The sequence below is a fragment of the Mangifera indica genome, chromosome 20 (assembly GCF_011075055.1).
Source record: "Mangifera indica cultivar Alphonso chromosome 20, CATAS_Mindica_2.1, whole genome shotgun sequence".
NCBI classification, from domain to species: domain Eukaryota; kingdom Viridiplantae; phylum Streptophyta; class Magnoliopsida; order Sapindales; family Anacardiaceae; genus Mangifera; species Mangifera indica.
In genome coordinates, this window is record NC_058156.1 from 3,658,007 (window position 1) to 3,683,429 (window position 25,423).

The 25,423-nt window shown below is 31.7% G+C and overlaps 1 non-coding gene across 1 annotated transcript; it reads right to left on the minus strand.

Moving 5' to 3' along the window:
• Positions 1–22,765: 22,765 nt before the first annotated feature.
• On the minus strand, positions 22,766–22,872 carry LOC123204969. The gene has a single exon (XR_006499655.1). It is a non-coding gene; the product is annotated as a small nucleolar RNA R71 (small nucleolar RNA).
• Between the last annotated feature and the right edge of the window lie 2,551 nt (positions 22,873–25,423).

The following is a 25,423-nucleotide window of genomic DNA, read 5'->3' on the forward strand; positions in this document are numbered from 1 at the left end:
GTACACTTCTACTAGGTGCCAAAACCTAGTTAGAGATCATAGACTTTTCGTGATTAATTTGAAATTTACTTGTTTGGTTATTTGAACTCATTTGCCAAAGCAAAAGGGATAATTAATGCGATGGGGTCTTAATCTACTAGAAAGTTCAACAAAACTTTCTGAGTATAACAGTGAAGACTATTGGCTTGAGGAAAATAGTAAGAGCATTTTAATTAATTAAATCTATAATTAAAATGAATATTAATTATGAATAAAATTACTAATTATCTTTATCTATAAATTATAAATTAAGTAATCACCATGTCAAACCTAATGTGTTAATCAATTCTCGAAAAAGAGAATAGATTTAATAGAAGCAACGTCACTGATTAGTACAAGAATCTTGGGATCATTTTGCATCAGGAAAAGAAGTTATATATCTTTGAAGGGTCATTGCCTAAAGAGCCTACTCTCGAAGCCACTTAGGTAGAGAAAGACATTTTCAACAAATATCTTAATGATTGTGTGGAATTTCAGTACCTTATGCTGACTTAATGACTACAAGGGTTGAATGATATAAGGTGACAAGTGCTTTGTTTGATTATAAACTTTCTAAGGGAGGCCAAGTTGACCCTTATGTGCTCAAAATGATTGGCTATATTGAGAGGTTAGCAAGCTTAGGCTTCATCATGGATAATGAGCCTGTTATTGACCTAGTGTCAATATCCTTCCCTAAATTGTTGGCTAATATCATTATGAATTTTAACTTACAAGAGAAGGAAAAATCCTTGAGGAAGTTGTTGTATATGCTCAGGTAGGTTGAACAAAAGTTATGAATGGTAGTTTTGAATAACATACTTATGGTTGAAGCCTAAGCACCTAAAACTGGAGCTAAGGGCAAACACAAGGCCAAGGCAAAAGCTAAACCCAAAGCAAAGAAGTAACCTAATATTGCTACTCAGTTAACAGAGAATATGGGAAAGAGGAAGATTGTCTGCTTCTATTGTGGCTCATGATAATTCATATTAGATATGGGGAAGCCTACTTTATCACATTTATTGATGACCTCAATAGACATGGCTATGTGTTTTTGTTGAAACATAAGTTTGAATATTTTAACAAATTCAAAGAATTCAAAACTGAAGTAGAAAAGCAATTTGGGAAACAAATCAAAATTCTTCAAAATAATAAATAAGGTAAATACCTAAGTATTGAATTCAAAGGATACCTGAAGGAATATGGCATAGTCTTTCAATTTAATTATGTTGGTATACTATAACATAATGGTGTATCTAAACGGAGGAATATGACCTTGATGAAAATGGTCAGGTCCATAATGAGTTTTATCGATCTACTTGTGCCTTTCTGAGGATATGCCTTAAAGACTATTGTCTATACATAGAACCTTGTCCTATCTAAATATATGGATAAAACTCCATATGAGTTGCGAATTAAGCGAAAGCCCACTCTAGAATACTTGAGGATTTGGGACTATGAAGTTTATGTTAAAAAATTGATTTTGAACAAGTTGAATACCAAGTCTGAAAAGTATATCTTTATAGGGTATTTGAAGAAAACTAAGGGATACTACTTCTACTACTCGGAGGAGTAAAAAGTCTTTGTTACTCATATCAATGTGTTCCTTAAGAAATAATTTATTCTTAAGAGGACTAGTGAGAAAAGGGCAGAACTTGATAAAATTCTTATACCATAAGATATCACAGATGTTAGACAAGATGATATGTTATCACAAATGGTTGATCATGTAAAAGTTCCTTAACCTCGAAAGAAACAACCTCAAAGCATATAAGAGTTATGTATATCTACACGAGTATGTCACGAGCAAGAAATATTTGGTTTTTTTATGACTCAGCATAGTGACGTATTAGTCATCTCTAATGATGAACCTAAGACTTACGATATATTGTCTCAAGTCCAGATTATGATAAATAGTTGGATGCCATGAAATCTGAATTAGACTATATGTATCAAAACCAAGTATAGACTTTAGAAGAGGCATTTGAAATAGTAAAACTTGTAGTGTGCAAATAGGTCTACCAAAAGAAAACTCACATAGAAGGTAATATGCATACCTATAAAGCACAACTGGTTGCCAAAGATTTCACATAAAAATATGACATTGACTATAATGAAATATTTTCACTAGTCGCTATGCATAAGTTTATTATGATTATGTTTGTTATTGTTACATATCATGGTTTTAACCTAACATGATTTGTGACTCATACATTAACTGTTTTAACAAGATTCACACATGCATCATGAAGTCATATTCATGATTTCCAAACCATATAATGGCCAACATCTTCCTTATCAACATAAGATGAACAAAATGCATATATATATAAATATATACACTACTATCATAAGAATGAATCATATAATCTAAACAATCTAGTATAGAGCATGCTTTCAATGATTCATCATGCCTAACATAGAAAACAGACTTTATTGATCAATCAACCACAATTTTCTTTAAAAGATAATAAGCCAAATGATTACCACACTAACTTATCCTCTGGTGTGTAAGTGGTTCTTCATATGGTTACAACAAATTCCAATGATTTGTGGCTTTTTTCAACAACCAAAAACCTTTTCTCTTTCTCTTTTTCTATAGTAGGCGATTGAATATATAAAAGATATCAGAAAAATTAGGTTAACACCTTTTTTTATTATGCCTTCTAGACATAACATAAGAGCATATTGTCACTATACACAAGCGTGTGTCATGTCGCATAACTATGAAAATGCGAGATTTTGCTACGATTCTTTTCTTATCCCTAAATTCAAAATTTGTTGATGATACATGGTCATGTATACCCTATACATAGGCATGAATCTTTTGGAAAATTAATATTAATTCAATTAAAATAAGGAAAAAAGACTAGAAAGCCGTTGAGCTTACCTGTAGGTGTTACAATCCTCCCCCTTATAAAAATTGTGTCCCCAAAATTCACTCAAAAAGCTATTAGAACCATTATCTTATGTCTTACTTGACCTCCTATATGGCTTCCTTAACTCAGTGATTCCTCTATAGAACTTTAACTAAAGGAATTTGTTTGTGTCTGAGCTTCTTGACTCATTTATCTACAATCTGAACTGGGTGCTCCTCTAAGCTAAATTATCCTCAAGTTGAACATCCTCAACTCTAAGCACATGGGTTGGGTTTATGATATACTTGCACAGTAATAATACATGGAAAACATTATGAATGCAATCTATCTTTGTTAGTAACGAAAGTAGTAGACAGTCTTACTTACGCACTCCAACACCTCGAATAGTCATATAAACCTCAATGCTAACTTGTTTTTCCTACAGAATTTCATAAAAGGCTACTCTAATGAATGTTTTATCACTCATACTAAACTCAAGATCACACATTCTCTAGTCTGAATAACTCTTCTGATGATCTTGAGCCTACCTCATTCCTTCCCTTTTTAATTTGACAACCTTAATCATCCTCTAGGTCATCTTTGGTCTCAATGTCTAAGTAAGTGCATTTCATTCTCTTATCTTATCTTAATGTCGTGGTGGTTTAAATCTTCTACCATATAAAGCCTCATATGAAACCATCTTAATAGTTGTCTAGTAACTATTGTTGTACGTAAAGTTTGTTAATGGCAATACATCTATCCAACTCGTTCTTTTATTTAAGCAATAAGCCTTGAGCATATCCTCGATCACCTGGTTAACTTTTTTAAACTGGCTATCTATCTGGGGATGATAAATTGTACTAAATACTAATCTTGTACCTAAAAACATTTGTATACTCTACCAAAAAGTCGATATGAACCTAGTGTCTCAATCTCATACTATTATTTAAGTATCCCATGAAGCCTAAATATCTCTTTTAAAATGTATCTGACTCAACTAATCTATACTCATGGTGTTCTTAACTATAACCTATAAAGCATCATATCCTCCTCTGATACTTGGCAAACCAACCACAAAGTCCATTAAGATATACCCATATTTCTATTCTAGAATACTAAAAGGAAGTTTCGACGATATATGATGTTCAACTTTAACTTGCTAACAAGCTAGACATTTAACCATGAAATCTATTATATCTTTTTTCATACCAAACCAACAAAATAATCTCCTCAGATCTTGGTACATCTTTACACTTTCAGGGTTAGCAGTGTGAAAAGAACTATACATCTTAGTAAAGATCTTGTCCTCAAACTCTGATCTTTAGAATATATACTTGAGCTCAAAACCTCAGGATGCCTTTTACAACACTAAAATTTACCTCAGTACCTTTAGTGGACACACTAATCATCTAAAACTTAAGCTACACAAATCTCATCTAAAAGGGTTAACTAAATCTAAAGGCTTGCTAACTACCTTGAAATTATCTCAATCTATTCTTTTATAATTATCTTAATTACTCTCTCACCAACACCTATTGTAACTCTCGATGAGCAGTAATCTATGACAAAATTACTTTTTGACTTAGAACATTTATAATTATGTTAGCCTTATCTGGATGGTATATGATCTCTTACTCATAATTCTTTACTAGATTTAACCATCATCTCTGCCTTATATTAAGTTCATTTTGGGTAAATAAATACTTGAGGTTCTTTTGATCTATGTATATATTACTTTTGATCCCAAACAAATTGTGTCACCAAATTTTAAGGATAAACACCATTATAGCTAACTCAAGGCCATGTGTTAGGTATCGAGCCTTATAATCTTTCAACTAACAATAGACATATGTTATGACCTTACCCTATTGCATCAACATTACTCTTAATCCTTGATGTGAACCTCTATGAAAATGTCTTACTCTTTACCCTCTGTTGGCAAAGCTAAGATAGGAGCTATTGTTGACTTCTTTTTAAATTCCTAGAAACTCTACTTGTAAGCATCAACCATCTTAAATGAACATTTCTATGAGTTAACTCTTTGAGCAACTGGGTTAACTTGGTAGAACCCTTAACAAACCATTTGTAATAACTTACTACCCTAAGGAAACTTTTTCCCTCTTTAGCTGTCATAGTCCTTTACCACTCTAATACAACTTCTATTTTACTAGGGTCTACTGAGATACCATCTTCTAAGACCATGTGTCTAAGAAAAACTACTCTGCCTAATTGGAACTTGCACTTGGGAAACTTGACATATAACTGCCTCCTCACAAACACGAATCCCAGATGTTGTGCATGCTCATTTTGAATCCTATAGTATACTAGGATGTTATTTATGAGCATAACTATAAACTTGTCTAGACAATCTTGAAACGTCTGATTCATAAGGTTCATAAATATCGTTGGGGCATTGATTAACCCAAAAGGCATAACTACAAACTCTTAATGCCCATATCTAGTTTTGAATGCATTATTAAGTATATCTTGCTTGGCAACTTGGACCTGATAATAACGTGACCTCAAATCGATCTTAGAATACATTAATGCACCCTTGAGCTAATCAAACAAGTCATATATCCTTAAGAATGGGTATTTTTTCTTCACTATTACTTTGTTTAACTACCTGTAGTCGATGCACATCCTCATCGATCCATCTTTCTTCTTTACAAATAAAATCAATGCACTTTATAGAGAATGATTTGGTCTGATAAAACCACTATCTAACAACTCTTGCAACTATTTTTTTAACTTTTAAAGTTTAGATGGGGTCATTTTGTATAGTGCTTTAGAAATTAGCATTGTGTCTAAGGTTAGCATAATGCTAAGTTCCACATTTCTCTCTGGTATTAACCTTGGAAAACTGTCAAGGAAAACATCTAGAAACTATTACACCATTGGAGTATTCTTTACACCTAAAACTACTTCATCTAATTTGTTCACCATATGGGCCAAATATGTTATACAACCTTACTCAGCATTTTCCTGGCCTTAGTATTGTTGATCATAAAGCTGAAAACTTGACCCTCTCCAAAAGTAAACTGTATCCCATTATCTAAGTTGAACTAGACCTTTTTCTTTTTGTAAACTATCACTGTCTTTTATTTGAACAAGAATTTCATGTCGAGTATTACATCAAAATCAAGCATATCCTATTTATGGTCTATCAGAACAATAATAGATTCTTATTGGATATAATACTCAACATGAAATCAAAGGGCTAGTATATGTCTATTAAACCATAAATAGGATAGGTCTGACCTCTACTATGACCCACTATCTCTACCTTAGGTGCCTTAATGCCTACTTTATCCCATTAAGGTGGTAACTCAATGATTAAAGGTTGTTTTAGCATTGATGGGACATGAACTAGGTACCCAATACTGTCAAATGCCTTTTTTTCTACCTAAGGATATCTTTAACTATCTATCGAATAGCTTTGCTATTTATTTTGGCACAACTAAAGTACTGGATATTTGTCTCTAAGGCTCAACTTGGCTCCTTTCTTGATGGCGAACTTTTGGGCAAATCTAATTAACCAACTACATCTCCTAATCCTAAAACAAGATCATGATTTAGGTGCATACATGACTTTAACTGAATACAAGTTTGTTATTCTTACAGTAGTCAATAAGCAAAGGTGGTTAGAGTTGTATGAGAGTTTAACAAGATTCTCCAAGTGCATAACAAGTTTCTTTACTTAGCTTTGTTATGCACTTTTAAAGTCAATAGAACTTAACACCTTCTTGGGTGCCAAAATCATGCTCTGATACCATAATTGTAACACCTTCTCCAAGTGTATATTATAATGTTTTAAGGCATTGTCAATCGGTAGCACAACAGAATTAAAAATTTTAAAAAAAATCAAAGATCCTAAAACCCATCCAAGATACCCATTTTAATGCATAGATTCATGAATATGTTAAATACACATAAGGTGTTTAGAAATTATTCATGCGTTGTTGGCTCCACCTAGACTTCACGTGGCTAAGTAAGGATAAATATCCAACCCTTTTAAGGTGTCACCTTGTGTTCATGCGAAACACGAATAATAAGCGATCTAGAAAGAAAACTACTCAGGTTTCTATCAACTGGATCTTGGAAATTAGATCATGACAATAAAAGTTTATGTTAACAAGATTCTAGACATAGAGATGTGTGTTTAGGATGTATGTGTTTTAGATTGTTAAGTTTTTAAAAAATTTGACTCAAACTAAATACTTTTATTTATAAGGTGTGCATGAATCTAAGTTAGATAGGACTCTAACTACTTGGGAGATAAAGTGTCTAAGAGTTCTTATTAAATTAAAACTTTTAATTTATTGGAAGTTTTAATGCATGGGAATGCTAATTAAATTAGGATTTCAACTCAATCTAAACTTTCTATTAAACAATGACTGTGAAGAATTTTTGTTTAACTAAAACACCTTACCCATGAGTTAACTTAGCCAGTTAACTTGCATCCATCATTTAGCTTTTCTCTTTTTCTATGATCTCAGGATTGTCATCAAACAATCTTTGTCTTTTGGTTCATATTAACCTCTTAATACGTGTGACCCATAAGCTCTCAATTGAATTAGTAGTGTCCAAATTCAAACATAAACCAAGATTAGCCTCTAGCAAAGTGTCATAGCCACCTGGATGATAGAGTGTCAACAAATATCTGTATAAGCTTTTAAAAAATCACATTTACATGTAATTCAATTCTTTCGTCAATCGATATCTCTCGAGACTGAGATATAGTAGTATGTCTATCTTAGTAGTTCATTGATATGAGTTGATACACATTAATGACTAAATAAATTAGGCTACAACTTCATCCTACTATGGCCACAAATTCAAGTAGTCATAAATATCTTTCAGTATTTAAATATAAGATATTTTCTTATGTACTCAAGAGTGATGAATATTTTATTATCAGTCATAGTCTCTATGTATCTCATGATATGGTCGTTCACTGCCTTTATGATACCTTTATTATGATAATATGGTAGATAGTGTAAAACAATAATGATCTTTACATGAGATGGTTTGGTAACCTTAAGTCCAAAGATCATATGCACCTGTGGTTTCAGAGGATTTGTTTCATAGACACTAAAACAATTATCCATAGGATTATCCTCTAGTGAGGTCAATTCAATGAATATGTCTATAATGTGCACCTATGTGTTACACTAAGCCGTTAGTAAACATCTTTGACACATGAGAACTATCATCGCCTTTTTGTAGGGTCACTCAATAATATGATAATCTTATCACCATTACATGCGCCCTTGGCTAATGTTAAGATTATAGAAATTTATAGAATGGTCATCTAATATGTTCATAGGGTTCCCATAATCAGTCTTCTGATCCCTTCATCATAATTTTACCATTCTAAAGGCATGTTATTCGCATAATCATATAATAGACAAACATATGAATTGAATAACTATAAATCCTTTTATTAATTAATGAGATAAATTATAATTACAAATTTCAAATCAATTAGCTTTATAGCCAATCGATCATGTATCTAACGCCAAATTTTGTTAAATGTTTATCGTGCTTTTACTAAAGTAGAGACTTTACTATTGGGTTAGCCAAATTGTCATTTGTATCAATCCTTTCTATCTGTATATCACTTCACTGAATAATCTCTTAGATTAGATTATATTATCCGAATATGTGTTTGAACCTCTGATAAGACTATGACTCTTTTGTTTAAGCAATTGCTTCATTATTATCGCAATAAAAATTGGCTAAACAATGTTTAGAACCATTCCAATTTTTGTCATGAACTTCTTGATCCATACAACTTTTTTTGTTGCTTTTAAAAGGGAAATGTACTTAGACTTTGTTGTAAAATCAATTGCTAAATTTTGTTTGAAGCTTTTCTAGCTTACTACATACTATTCAAACAAAACACAAACCCAGATTGTGATTTAATATCATCTTAATTGTTTTAGAAACTGGCATCGTTGTAGCCTTTAATAGTGAGTTCAAAATCTCCTATATAAACCAAAGGCATATCCTTAGTCCTTCGTAGGTGTTTTTAGGATTTTCACTAGGATCAAATTGATCTTTACTACATACGCTCAAGGTGTATGAGACATCAAGTTTCACATATAGCATGGCATATATGATTGATCATATAGTCGAGGCATACAGGAACCTACTCATCTTATCCTTATGAGATTGTGAAAATGGACACATCTCTTTTGAAAGATATACATCATAGGATATAGGTATAAATCTTTTATTAGATTCCTCTATAAAGAATCTTGTCAACACCTTATCTATGTATGTACTTTGACTTAGGCCTAACAGTTTATGCTCTCTATCTTAGTAAATTTTAATCTAAAGAGATTAAGCTATTTCTCCTAAGTATTTCACAAAAAAACACTTGGATAACCAAACCTTTACCAATTACAAGTTTGGTATGTCATTTCCAATAATCAAGATGTCATCGACATATAATACTATAAATGCATCTATGCTTTCACTCACCTTCTTATACACATATAACTTGTCTTCATTTTTTATAAAATCAAACTCTTTGTATAACTTCATCAAAACAAATATTCCAACTTTTGAAAGCCTACTTAAGCCCATAAATGGACTTTTGTAGCTTGTGTACTCTATTAGTCTATCCAATAAGAATGAAACCATCAAGTTGTACCATATAAATGCCCTCTACAAGGTTACCATTCAATAAAGTATTTTTAACATTCATCTGAAAGGTTTCATAGTCATGGTATGTAACAATAGCAAGTATAATCCTAATAAACTTAAACATAGTGATTGGTAAAAAGGTTTCATCATAATCAATGTCATATTTTTGTATGAAACATTTAACAATCAGTCGTGCTTTATAGGTATACACATTACCTTTCATGTTAGTTTTCTTTTTTAAAACCCATTTGCACCATACAAGTTTTACTTATTCAAGCACATCCATTATAATCCATACTTAGTTTTGTTATATAAAGTTTACTTAAAATTTTATGGCATCTAACCATTTATCAAAATTTGGACTTAAGATAGTGTCATTATAAGTCTTAGGTTCATCATTAGAGATGATGAATACACTGCCATGTTAAGTATAAGAAAACCAAATCTTTCTAGCTCGCAACGTACTTATGTAGATCTACATAGCTCTTATGTGCTCTAAGGTTATCCCTTTCAAGGTTAAGAAACTTCCTCATGATTAACCATCTATGATATCATATCATCTTATTGAACATCTTTGGTATCTTGTGGTATAAGAACTTGATCAAGTTTCATCCTCCTCTCACTAGTCCTCTTAAGAATAAATTCTTTCTCAAGGAACAAGCCAGTTTCCTCCAGGTGGTAGAAGTAATATCCTTTAGTTTCTTTTGGGTGCCCCACAAAGTTACATTTTTCTGACCTAGTTTTTAGCTTGTTTGAAGTCAATTTCTAGACATAAGCTTCACAACCCCAAATCCTCAAGTATTCTAGATTAAGCTTTTGCCTGATCACAACTCATATAGAGTTTTATCCACGGATTTAGATAGGACACGATTCAATATATAGACGATAGTATTTAGGGCATGTCTCGAGAAAGACATAGGTAGATTGGTAAAACTCATTATGAACCTGACTATTTCCGTTAAGATTCTATTCCTCTATTTAGATACATTATTATATTGTGGTATACTAAGAGGGATAAGTTGAGAGACTATCCGATGTTCCTTCAAGTATCCTCTAAATTCAACACTTATGTATTCACCTCCATAGTCATTACAAAGGGTTTTAATTTGCTTCTCAAGCTACTCGTTCTTGAATTCTTTGAATTTATTAAAACATTCAGACTTGTGTTTCAATAAAAAAATATAGCCATATCTACTAAGGTCATCAGTAAATGTAACAAAGTAGGTTTTTCCATATCTAGTATGTATTATCATGGCCCACACATATCACTATGAATGATCCCTAAAAGTTTAATCGCCTTTTCATTATGCTTAGTGAAGGGTGTTTTTGTCATCTTACCCAATAGGCATGATTTGTATTCATCATAATATTAGAAGTCAAATGATTACAAGACTCTTTGTTTAAGAAGTCTTGATATGCATTTCGATCCTATGTAATTTAGCTTGTAATGCCATAGATATGTGGTATTCAGTTAATTTGTTTTCAAACATTTATTATTTTTGCACATTGAAAATTTTATTATTTAGTTTTAGAATGTACAAACTATTATACAAATCAACCATTCCATAAAAGAATATTACTAAAGCTAACAGTTATAATACCACTAGCAATAAAAAAAAATATTTTTTCTTGTCTAAAATAAACACAAAAATTAAATTTCTAGAAACAGACGAAACATAATAGCATTTATTTAACTCTAAAACAAGTCCAATAGTGAACCTAAGGTAATAAATTCCTACGACTAATGTAGCAACATGTGTTCTATTTTTAACTCGTTGGTTAACCTCTTTTTTGCCAAGCCATCTATTGTGCCACAATTTCTACATATCAGAACAAATATAAGTACAATATCCTATGTCTACAACCTAGGATAAACAAAGAGAATAGTTTATATTAATGAGAATAATAGGGGTTTTAGCTACATTTTTCTTCTTGTTTTCTAGAAAGGCCTTGTAATGTCTCCTCCAGTATCTAGCTTTGCTACAATAGAAGTAGACAACCTATCCCTTCCCTATACCACCTATTGGTTAAGTAGTAGTATCAGTCATTTCTTTGCTTTGGACTTAGGCTTTACCTTAAGAAATTGTTGTATTTGTTCAAGTAGATTGAACAAGAGGTATGATAGGTAGTTTTAACTAATGTGTTTGTGGTTAAAGATCATACACCTAAATCTAAGGCTGAGGGCCAAGGCAAAGGCAAAGTTAAGGCTAAGCCTAAGCCCAAATTCTTGAACAAAAGGTCTTACAATCATTTGACTTCCAATCTTATGATCAATATGAATCATGTCTATTTGATAAGATGGTTAAAACACCTTTCACTAAATATAATGAAAAGGTGATTGAACGTTAAGAATCATTCACAGTGATATGTATGGGCCTATGATAATGTATACTAGATATGGGGAAACCTACTTCGTCATATTTACTGATGACTTCAATAGATATGACTATGTATTTTTGTTGAAACATAAGTTTGAATGTTTTGATAAATTCAAAGAATTCAAGAACAAGGTAGACAAGCAACTCAAGGAAAAAAATTAAAATCGTTTATAGTGACCATAGAGGTGAATACCTAAGTATTGAATTTAGAGAATACCTAAAGGAACATGGGATAGTTTTTCAACTCACTCTTTTTAATACACCATAATATAATAGTGTATCTGATCGAATAAATGGGACCTTGATGGAAATAGTCAAACCATGATGAGTTTTACTGATCTACCCATGTCTTTCTAGGGATATACCCTAGAGACTGCTACCTATACACTGAACCATGTCCTATCTAAATTTGTGGATACAACTCTATATGAGTTGTGGACTGGGTGAAAGCCCAATCTATAATACTTGAGGATTTGGGGCTACGAAGCTTATATCAAGAAATTGACTTTAAACATGTTGAATGTTAAGTCTAAAAAAGTGTACCTTTGTAGGGTACTTGAAGGAAATTAAGGGATACTACTTCTACCACCCAAAGAAGCAAAAAGTCTTTGTTGCTCGTACCGACATATTCCTTGAGAAAGAATTTATTCTCAAAAGGACTAGTAAGAGGAGGTTAGAACTCAATGAAGTTCTTATACCATAAGATATCATAAATGTTAGACAGAATAATGTGCAATTATAAATGGTTGATCATGAGAGAGTTCCTCAACCTTGAGAGGAATAACCAAAGAGGACACAAAAGTTGCATAGATTTACACAAGTATGTCACGAGCCAGAAAGATTTAATTTTTTTATGACTTAGTGTAGTGACATATTAGTCATCTTTGATAACGAACCTAAGACTTATGATGACCCTATCTTAAGGCTAGATTTTGACAAATAGTTAGATGCAATAAAATCTAAAATAGACTCTAGGTACTAAAACCAAGTATGGACTCTAGTGGATGCATATGAAGGAGTAAAACTTGTAGGGTGCAAATAGGTTTTCAAAAAGAAAACTGACATGGAAGGTAACGTGCATACCTATAAAGCATAATTGATTGCCAAAGGTTTCACACAAAAATATAGCATTGACTCTAATGAAACCGTTTCACCAGTTGTTATGCTTAAGTCTATTAGGATTATACTTGTTATTATTGTATGCCATGATTATGAAATCTTTCAATTGGATGTCAAAATGGCCTTCCAGAATGGTAACCTTGTAGAAAAGGTCTATATGGCGTAACTCGATCGTTTTATTCTTGTTAGACAAGCTAATAAAGTATGCAAATTGGAAAGGTCCATTTATAGGCTTAACCAAGCTTCTAAAAGCTAAAATATTTGTTTTGATGAAGTTATACCAGAGTTTGGTTTTATCAAAAACGAAGATGAGTCATGTGTGTATAAGAAGGCCGGTGGGAGTGTGATTACATTTATAGTACTATATATCGATGACATCTTGATTATTAGAAATGAAATAACAAACTTGCAATCATTAAAGATTTGGTTATTCAAGTGTTTCTCCATGAAAGACTTAAGAGAAACATCCTACATTCTTGAGATTAAAATTTACTAAAATAAAAAGTATAGACTATTGGGCCTAAGTTAAAGCACTTACATATGTAATGCAAATCGTGCATGTGTGTATTTAGATGCTCATGCACCTGTCAAATTCTAGTCGTGCTCAGACTCTAAATACATACGTATGTATATGTATGTATGTACACATACATATACATAATGTATGTATGCATACATGTTTATACATACATACATGCATGCATTATGTATATGTATTGCACATACAAACATACATAAATACATATATATATATATGTATGTAATGTATGTAATGTATGTATGTATGTATGTATGTATATAGATATATATCTACATATATACATACATACATGCATTACATACATACATACATACATACATATATATATGTATGTATGTATGTATGTATGCATGTAATGTATGTATATATATATACAAGGCATGTTTTCACTTAAAAGAATGAGACATAGAATATAGAAAAACCTATCCATTATGTCTTTTTTCCCTTCTTCTGTGAGCACAATTTGTCCAACCAAAGAGTTATAGTAGCTTCTTCGCCTGGATTTCATTTCTTATGTTCATACTTTACATGGATACTAAAGTGTTGGCTTCTGAAGGTTGGATAATGTCCTATGTCAAGCCATGTAAAGTCTTGAAGGAGTCATCAACGTAGGTATAAAATTTAAAACATCCTATGAATATTTTTGTATGTTTCATAAATTTTATCTTTAAAAGAGATATCTTGGTTAGGGTTTCTAAGAGTGTTTTAATTTTAAAATTTAAAATTTCACTGTGTTTCTAGTTATTGGTGCCTCGAAAACCTTACACTAGTATTAAAACCATTGCTTAACATAATTTTCATGAAAATTATACTTACAATTAGCTTTGATTAATTTTATGTGTTGATTGTATATAGTTGTAATCGTATTGTTACATAATTTGTTAAGTATCATGTATAACATAAACTATATTAAATTATTAAGTGATGATTCCTAAATTTTTGTTAGAGTTTTATAGATATATACAGGTTAATTTTGGTTAAATGTCATAGGTTTTGTATTGTTGCGTGAAATCATCTTTGAATCAAATTATTTGCATGATTCGAGGGTTGACACTAATGTCGTATTCCTTTACCCTGATGACTGGCTTGTTAAAGACTAAAAAGTTTTCTGGATTTTCCTATGACTAGAAAAATCTAGAAAACTAATTTTGGAAAAACTACCATACACAACTTGGTCCTAACTAAGCATGGTGGGTGCCTGCACTCAACACCACATGATGGTTTCAAGTGGGCACTCCTTGGCACCATGCCATGGTGCACAGCTAGACATTCCTTCTCTAGCCATGACTTCAATAGGGTGCCAATTGTGCATTTTGATTTATTTCCAACCATGCACAATGCCTTTTAGTCGAGTCATCCAACCGTGCATCATTCTAAATTTTAGTGAATTTCAAAAGCATGACTGGATGTTTTATTTGCATGTCTGGTAAAGTTAAAATAATTAGTTTAATCCAATTTTGTTTTTCTTGATCTTTGAGGTTGAATTGCAAATTTACAAAACTTGAAGTCCAAAATGTAATTTGACACTTTGAATAATGATAATTGAAATTTGATTTTAATTGGTATGTATACATATAAATATATGTATGCATGGTAACTAGTATACAACCAATGAACCTTCATGAATGTCTATCAAATTTATTGTTTAATTGCTAGGTTATAATTCTTAAATGGGGTCTGTACGTCTTGTCTTTATCCCTATTCTTCTTTTAGATTAGGTAGTCTTTATTTTCTTAGAATTTTCTAACTAGGAAACTAGAGACAAAAGGACAAGCGTAAAGACCCAAAAATGAAGAGTCACATAGATTGACCAGTCAAAATCTTGACATTAGTTATGGTTATGTATTGGCACATTTTATTTTTACATTACAAAATTTATGTGTAGGTTTTATTTTTCAAATATCACCTAACATGCGACTTAAAATCTGATGAGACTAATTAATAAAACTTTTAATTTAAATATTAAGTTTAAGATTTAATTGATGTCTTCCAATATGATGCCCTAATTAAGCCTTTGTTTGTTGGAATTTTGTTTGCCAAAGTGAATGGTACACTTCTACTAGGCGGAAAATTTGGATTTGATTATATTGGGTCTGACTTAATTAATGTACTTTTTTGTTTGCTAAAGTGAAGGTGAAGTATGTTAGAGGGATAAGTAGGGAATGCTTTTGTTGATGCAAAGAGATATGTAGTATCTACTCTACTGATATCGAGAGTCATATTTGAGGTTGCATGATTTATTGAGTTAACATCTGGTTTGAGATCATTGGTTTTTTGTGATTAATTTGAGATTTACCCATTTGATTAATTTGAATTTATTCACCAAAGTGAATGGGAGAATTAATATGATAAGATTTCAATCCCTAAAAAGTTCACCAAAACTTCTTAAGTACAGTAGTGAGGGTTATTGGTTTGAGAAAAATAGTGAGAGTATTTTAATTAATTAAATCTGTAATTAAAATGAATATTTATAATTAACTAAAATTACTAATTATTTATTAGTAAATTGTCAATAATAAAACCACAATGTCAAACCTAATGTATTGATCAGTTCTAAAAAAAAAGGCTCATTAGAAGTCCTTTGAAAATTTGTTATATATGCTCAGGACTGCTAAGCAAGAAGTATGAAAGGTAGCTTTGACTAATGTGCTTATGGTTGATGCCCAAACACCAAAAGTCAAGGCCAAGGGCAAAGGCAAGGCCAAGGCTAAGTCCAAGCCCAAAGCAAAGAAATGACCCGATATTATTATTTAACCAATTAGTAATGTGAGAAAAGGAAAAGTCGTCTACTTTTATTATGGCAAGATAAGTCGTTGGAAGAGAAATTGCAAGGTTCTTCTAGAAAACAAGAAGAAGAAGGCAATTAAAGCCTATATTTCAAGTATGTTTGTCATTAAGATAACCTATTCTCCTTATTAATCCTAGGTTGTAGACATAGGATGTCGTTCTCATATTTGTTTTGATATATAGGGATTATTATCTTGCCAAAGGATAGGTTGACCTATGTGTTGGAAATGGAGCACGTATTGTTGCATTAGCCGTAGGAATTTATCATCTTAGATTACCTACTAAGCTAGTTTTAGAATTAAGAAATTGTTATTATGTTCCTTTTGTTTCTAAAAACTTATTTTCTATGTTTGTACCAGATAAAGAGGGATATTTATTTTTTATTGCTAGTGGTATTATAACCATCAACTTAAATAATATTCTTTATGGAATAGTTGAATTGCATGATGGTTTATATATTATATAACTGGATAATGAAATTCTAAATGTACAAAATAATAAACAACTAAAATCGTATGATTTAAATACCACATATCTGTGGCATTGTAGGCAAAGCCATATAAGACCAAAACTTATGCCACGACTTCTTAAACAAAGAGTTTTGCAATCATTTGACTTCCAGTCATATAATGAATGCAAATCGTGCCTATTGCATAAGATGACAAAAATACCATTCACTGGATACAATGAAAAGACGATTAAATTATTAGGGATTATACACAGCAATATGTGTAGGCCTATAACAGTATATAATAAATATAAGGATGTTTACTTCATCACATTTACTGATGACTTCAATAGATATGACTATGTTTTCTCGATGAAACACAAGCTTAAATACTTTGATAAATTCAAAGAATTCAAGAACGAGGTAGAAAAGTAACTTGGGAAACAAATTAAAGTCCTTCGAAGTGATTAAGGAGGTGAATACCTAAATACTACTTCTACCAACTAAAGGAGTAAAAAGTCTTTGTTTACTTAGATCAACATGGTCCTTGAGAATGAATTTATTCTCAAGAAAATCAATAGGAGAAAGGTGGAACTTGATAAAGTTTCTATACCACAAGATACTAAAAATGTTAGATATGATGATGTGTCATCATAGATGGATAATATTGATAAGGAAATTTCTCCACTACAGGCAGAACAACCTCAATGCACACAAGAGCTACATAGGTCTACACGAGTATGTTAAGAGCCAAAGAGATTTAATTTTATCTTGACTCAACATGATAATTTACAGGTCATTACGATAATGAACTTAAGACCTATGATGAAGCTATTTTGAGTCCAAATTTTGACAAATGGTTAGACGTCTGAAATTAGAAATAGACTCCATGTTCTAGTGAAAAATACTATATGGTTATCAAGAACATCTTGAAGTACATGAGAAGGACTAAAGATGTGTTCTTGGTTTATAGATGGGAATCTAAACTTACTATTAGAGGTTATAGTGACACTAGTTTACAAACTGATCAAGATGATTACAAATCCTAATCAAGGTTCATGTTTTGTTAGAATGGTAGTGCAGTTAGTCAGAAAACCTCCAAGCAAGGTACATTGGTTGATTGTACAAAAAAGTTTGAGTGTATTACCTACTCAAAAATAATAAAACAGGTTGTATGGATCAAGAAGTTTGTGATTGAACTTACAGTGGTTCTAAGTATCATCGAGTCAATTAAGCTCTATTGCAACAATGATAGAGCAATTACTTAGGCAAAAGAGTCACGGGTCATCAAAGGTCTAAGCATTTAGTTAGATGATATCACCTAATCTGAGAGATTATTCAATAGACTGACATACAGATAGCAAAGATTGATACTAGTGACAATTTGGTTGACTCACTAACGAAGCCTCTATTGCAGTAGAAGCATGATAGGCATGTAGCCAAATTTAGCTTTAGATATATAACTTATTAGTTAAAGTGTGAGTGAGAGATTGTTAAGATAGGTGTCTTAGAGCCAATTGTATTTGAAATTTGTGAATGTAATTTTATATTAGTAATTAATAAAATGATTTATTGTTATTCTATTCATATGTGTTTAATTACATGATAGTATGAGTAACATGCCCTTAGAATAGTAGAACTATGGTAAAAGGATCAAACAACTGATCATGGGAACCTTATATGAATGTCCATAATTGAGTGGCCATTCTAAAAATGTCCATAATCCCAACATTGCAATGAACAAAGGCATATGTAATGATAATAAGATTATCATAATGTTAAGCAACCCTACTAAAAATGGCAACAATACTCACGTGTTGAAGCTATTGTAAACAGTTTGGCATAACATATGGGTGCATATCATAGATGTGTTCATTAGACTGATCTAACCAGAAGATATCCATATAAATGGTTGTTTTAATGTCTATGGAATAAATTCTCTGAACACTATGGGTGCATATGATCCTTTGACTTGAGGTCATCAAATCGTCTTATATAAGGATCAATATAATTTGATACTATCTAACGTGTCGTTATAACTGGGATAACTATAAAGGTTGTAATTGGCCATATCGTGAGATACGTAGAGACTATAGTTGATCAATATCGATAAAGAATTTATCACTTTTAAGCACAAGAGAAGATATCTCACATGAGAATACTAAATAACATCTATAACTACTTGAATATATGGCCATAATGGAATAAAGTTATAATCTAATCCATGTTAGTCATTGATATGTATCAATTTATACCGAGAAACCACTGAAATAGACACACTTTTATGTCTTAGCCTCAAGAGATATTGGTTGACAAAAGGATTAAATTATACATGACTATGATGTTGTAAAAGTTTAAGAAATTTTCACTGACATTTTGTCATCTAGGTGACCATGACGCTTTGCAAAAGGCCAATATGGGTCTGTGTCTAGAATCAACCCGAATTTAGATACTACTAAGTCAATAAAGAGCTTATAGGTTATACATATAAAAGAGTTAGATCAAATTTAGACAAAGGTTTGTTTGTTGACGATCCTAATATTCAAAGGTAAGAAAGAGACTACAAATAAACTAGGTTTGCCTAATAGTTGAGAAGACCCAGTTTGATCATGCCTTGATCAAGTACACGACTATGCATCATGCAACTTGGCCATGCAACTTGGTAGAGCAAGTGTCGGCCTTATATATGCATATATCAAGTGACACCATGCAGGAAAAATGGTGTCAGCTATACATGTGCATGAAATTGGCCAACACCATGTAATAGAGATATATCGGTTGGAATTCATGTGCAATGTCAACTATGCATATGTCTTGAAGATGTTGGTTGTGCATTGTCTTGTGCAAATGGTTCATTTATGATTTTAGAGACCCGTGCACCTGTTGAATTTCAATCATGCTTAGAATATATATATATATATATATAAATAACTATAAATACATATATATATATAAAAGACATGTTTTCACTTAAAAGAGTGAGATATATGTAAGCCAAAGAGTCCTAATAGCCTCTTTGCTTGAATTTCATCTGTTGTGTATGTGTTTCTCATGGATACCATGGCCTCGTCTTGTAAGGGTTAGATAGCGTTCTATGTCAAGCCTTCTAAAACATTCTATGAGTATTTTTGTATGTTTAATGAATTTTATATTTAAAATGGGTATTCTAGTTAGGGTTTTTAGGATTGTTTTAATTTTAAATTTTTAAATTTTGCTACACCGCCGATTATTAAAACCTTGAAAACTCTATAGTTTATCCTTCACAAACAGGGGTGTATTATTTAATCCACAAGAACATGCAGCCTAGGCATAGGGGTGTATGTCTTTAGGGCAAGACATATGGTCATGTGTCTTAGACCATATGGGCATGTGTCCATTTCTTAAATCTATACCTCTGTGGCTTGAACTTAACATGGGGAGAATTTTCCCGTAAAAGCACACGAACATGTATCAAGAGACACATAAGTGTGTGTCACAGAATTTACATAAATCTAAACTTTGTTTTCTAATTCCTAAAGACCATAATCAACATCTGTAACCTTACTCTAATATTACCAATCTCATATTCACTTACTTTTATTGCATGATGATTAAATAACAATAGTCCAAATTGTCACGCCACATGACAAAATGTGATCTATTTACTTGCCAAAATACCTAACACAACAACTATATTTTTAGTCTCATTACTCCTTCTATCAAATATACAAATCAACAACACATGGGTTCCAAACATCATCATATCACAATTAACATACCCTGCCATAATAAAACTTTAACTCATCTAATCTATATTGAATTTATACACATATACATGAGTGAGAACATATTTTATCAATGTAGAAAACAATCTCATATCAAGTGACCAAATTATAACGTGAAGTCATCAATTTCAAACATATAAATAATTTCAAATATAATTACATCCACACATCAAACCTCTATTCAAAATACAAGGCAGAAGAATTCAAATCAACAAAGGAATAGATGACCTACTCACCTCTCATTTGTATATGCTTAGCTAATCTTCAAGTGGCCCTTGATTAATCTCTTAAGGCTTTCAAGCTCTCAAAACCTCTCTCTTTCTCTCTAAATTTATCTAAAAATGAAAGGTGAAACTTACCTAAATGTTTTTGAAACTCTTTATTTACCAGCAATAACATCACACAAGGACGTGTACTGTTCACATACGGTCATGCATGCCATTAAGAACTAATGGCAATTTCTGAAATCCCTGTGAAACTATTCCTAATCCAAAATTGAAATGCACTAATGATGCACAGGCATGCATACCATCATGTACAGGCATGCATGACCTATAGACTTAGCTAAATATCAAACATCCAATGGGAAAAGACTATTTCACCTTTTTTCATTACACACATAAGCATGTGGCCTTCCCACATGACTGTGCATCCCCAAATTCAAACACATTTAATTACTTAAGCACAATTTCACATAAACAAAACCAAAAGATGAAAATAATATTGGACATACCTGTGGGTGTTACATTCTTATTTTTTTAACATGTTATGAATTATTTTGAATTATTAATCTTTGTTCTTGTAAGTATTATTATGAGTGACTAAATATATTTTCTAGGGATTAAAAGGCGTCTTTCGATCCTCATAACTATGTAGTTGCTTTTATTATTTATTTAATAAATTTATGATGTTGTTTTTTATTTAATGATTGTGAATTAAAGTCTTGCATGATGTTAATAGCCAGATATCATACATGTTTGTAGATTAATGTAGGTTATTGAAAGATAGGTATATAACTAGTTTATGCAATCGTTAAACATGGAAATCTAAGTCTAGAGATAGATTAGAATCCTTTGTTGAGTCATTGATTATCACAAAGCTTTATAGGTTTATATTAACCAAGTACCATAAAAGTAAGCATTCCTTTAATATTTACACACTTAATCCACCTGGAAAGAGGAATTAGGTGAAATAAAATATTCAACCATCAAAGCATATTAAAATCATTAGTTATTTAAAATTGCAAGCACTATTAGTTTTGTGGGATTGATAGTGAAATCTTAACCCCCTATATTCATTGAATAAATAGAAAAGATCTTTATATAGATTATTTACTTTCAAGCATTAGATTATTTTAATTAAATTAGGTTTAGTTTGATATTTAATTTGGCATAAAATTCAGTTACCCAAGCTAATAGAAGTTGCAAAATAAACTAATAATTAACTCATAATCCTTATGGAATTGATATCTTAAGTATTACTTGATGACTTGTGCACTTACGAGTAAGACGAAACATGTTTTTGGCACCATTATTGAGAATTGACATTAGCGAATATTAGTATAATTTGTAACTTTGTTAGACTAGGGTTTTAATTTTCAATTCTTTTAATTCAATTTTTTCCTTTATCCAATTATTTCTCTTTTTTTTTTTTGTTTTACTCATCCTTGTTTTTCTTTTAGTCACCCAAGTAAAGTATGACAAGATCGGTGAACTTTGAAATACTAGAATTTGATCACAAAATTAAGAGAACCATCCAATGTTTACAAATAAGCAAGCAAGAAGAAAAGGAAGAAAACTGTATGGTCATGGAAATCACTAGCTAAACATGAACAATCAGATAACACTTCAATATTATGATGTACCTATTACTCACAATAGGTTTTCAAGTGTTGTCAATCTTATTGTGATAGCAAATAAATTTGAGATCAAGTTTCCAATCATCTAAATGATTCAGCAAAATCAGTTTGGGGGAGTAACAACCGAAGATCCACATATGAACATATTAAGATTTTCATAGATATGTGACACTTTTAAGATTAATAGGGTTTCAAATTATGGTATCAAGTTAAGATTGTTTCCATTTTCTCTTCAAGACAAACAACAATATGTTTAGACTCAAGAGTTCTAGGATCATTCACCATATCACTTGCATTGTCTTAAGTGTTCTTAACCAAGTGCTTTCCATTGGGCAAGACAATGAAACTAAGGAATAATATTAGTACCTTTGCTCAGAAGGAAGACGAGACATTACATAAAGCTTGGAAGAGGTTTAAAAATCTTCAAAGACAATGTCCACATCATGGCTTACCAAATTGGTTCCTAGTTCAAACTTTTTACAACACACCCTTAAAACATATCAAGGGTAATTTTAATGTTACTGCTAGAGGTTTTTTCATAGGGTTAATCACAGAAGATGCTTTATAATTGATAGAGAAATTAGTTGCAAGTAGCTTTTATTGGTTTAATGAGATAAATGTTATCACAATGGTAAATGCAAAGTTGGTTTCCTTAACTAAAATATTTGAGAAATTAGATATGAAGGTTATGAACATATTAAGTTATGAGATGTTTGGGAAAAGACATATAAGCTTAGAATGTCATCTATTTAGTCAGTACCCTCTAAACCCTTTAGTCGAGTAGGTAAACCTTTTAAGTTATGACCAACATGGGCAAAGTAATCAATATTCAAACACTTATAATCCCGACTGGAGAAATAACCCAATTTTTTCATGGAATAACCAAGAACCCACCTCCAATCCAAGCCAAAGCTTTAAGCCAACACCTCCCGAATTTCAACCAATAAATCCAAACCCGTTGTCATTACATCCATCACCACAAGAATAAAAATCCAACCTAGAACTAATGATAAAGAGCTTCATCCAAGCATAAAAGTAGAAAGCTGATCCAAAGATGAGACCATTAGACAAATGATGGCTAAAATAATCAATTGGTTACTTATAACCGAATGCTAAAGGTACAATTGAGTCAACTAGTAGTTACTTTGAGTCATGAGATAAAAGAAAATTGCTAAGTTAGCCACAAAATCCAAGGAAGTAAAGCATGGTAATTGCCACAAGAAGTGGGACAAAATATGGGGAATCTATAAAAAAAAATCATTTGGTATGCATAGTGTTATATGGCATCATGCAAATGCACAACATGGTTTTAGCAAGACCAACTTAGGAGTCCAACCAAACAAGTCCAAATAATGGATGCGAGTCAACTAGTTGAGTTAACTCATGGGTAAGACATTTTAGTTAAACAAAGATTCTTCAAAGTCCTTGCTTGACCAAAAGTTTTAGTTAAGTTGGAATCCATATTCCTAATTTAATTAGGATTCCTATGCATTAAAACTTTCAATAAATTCAAAGTCCTCGTTTGGTAGAAATTTAGGTTAAGTTGGAATCCTAATTTAATTAACATTCCTATGCATTAAAATATTCAATAAATTAAGAGTCTTAATTTAATAAGAACTCTTGCTCACCTTTTCACCTAAGTAGTTAGAGTCTTGCCTAAATTAGGATTCATCCATACCTTTTAAATAAAGGTGTTTGGATTAAGTCAAATTTTTTAACACAATAATCCAAAACACATACATCCTAAACACACATCTCTACACCTAGAATCTTGTTGATGCAAGCTTCCATTGTCTTGTTCTAATTTCTAAAATGCAGTCAACAGAAGCCCTAACAGCTTTCTTTCTGGATTGCGTCCCATTCATGGTTTCTATGGATACTTAGACACCTTGTCAAGAAAGTTGGATAACGATTTTTACATAGCCACATGAATTTTTGGAAGAGCTAACAATACAGGTATAATCTCTAAACATTCTGTGTGTTTAACATGTTCATGAATCTATGCATTAAAATGGGTATCTTGGATTGGTTTTAGGATTTTTGATAATTTTTAAATTTTAAATTTCATCGCATTGTCAGTTAGCAACACCTTAAAACCTTTCAGTGGTATCAAAGCCACCAGTTAGACATACTTTCATTAAAATATACCTACAAATTTTGGTTATATTTACATGTTGTTATATGTAATTGATAAATAATCAAAACCCTAAAATTGGTAAAATTGATTTGCAATCGTGTTGCTACACGATTTGTCGAGTTCAAGAACAATGTAAAGATGTGTTAAATTTATTGAGTGATTATTCCTAAAATTTTCTTAAGTTCAATTGTTACTGTAGGATTAAATTCAAGGTTGATAGTAGGATTGTCATATGAATATGGTTTACATGACACTGTTGCTCACACAGTGATTGGCTTACCTTTGCACGATGGCTTCTGGATTTCCCATCACTAGAAAGTCCAAAAACTGAGGTTGGAAACAACACCGTACATAGTTGGAAGGAATACTAAATAGGGTGGTGTCATGCACTATAAGGTTACTCCATGATGTAACATGCGCCTGGACAAAATCTATTTTGTGGGTCAACGAAGGTGGTGGTTTGAACTTCTGCCACTTGGATCTTGTTGATAGGCAGCCTCTGCCTTATCCCGTTCTTGTAGTATAAACTGGTGCATCACCAAATGGCACCTATCTAGACAATTTTGTTCAGGCTATGCACTGCTACTGGTGCACTCATTGCACCTTGAATTTGTGCATGGTAGGGCAATTTTTTTGCCTAAACCATGAGTTTTTTTAGTGAAACATGTCTACGGTGGTCCTCTATCATGCTCTCGATGTGCCTTCTAAGATGCCTACATGTCTTTCAAGATTGGGAATTAGATTTTGGTTTGAGTTTCATTGAATTAGAACTAAAACTAAAATTTCCTTGAGTCGCAGGGTTGAACAATTATTTTGCAAAGTTTTAGGGATAAAAATGTAATTTAACACTTGACTAATTTAATT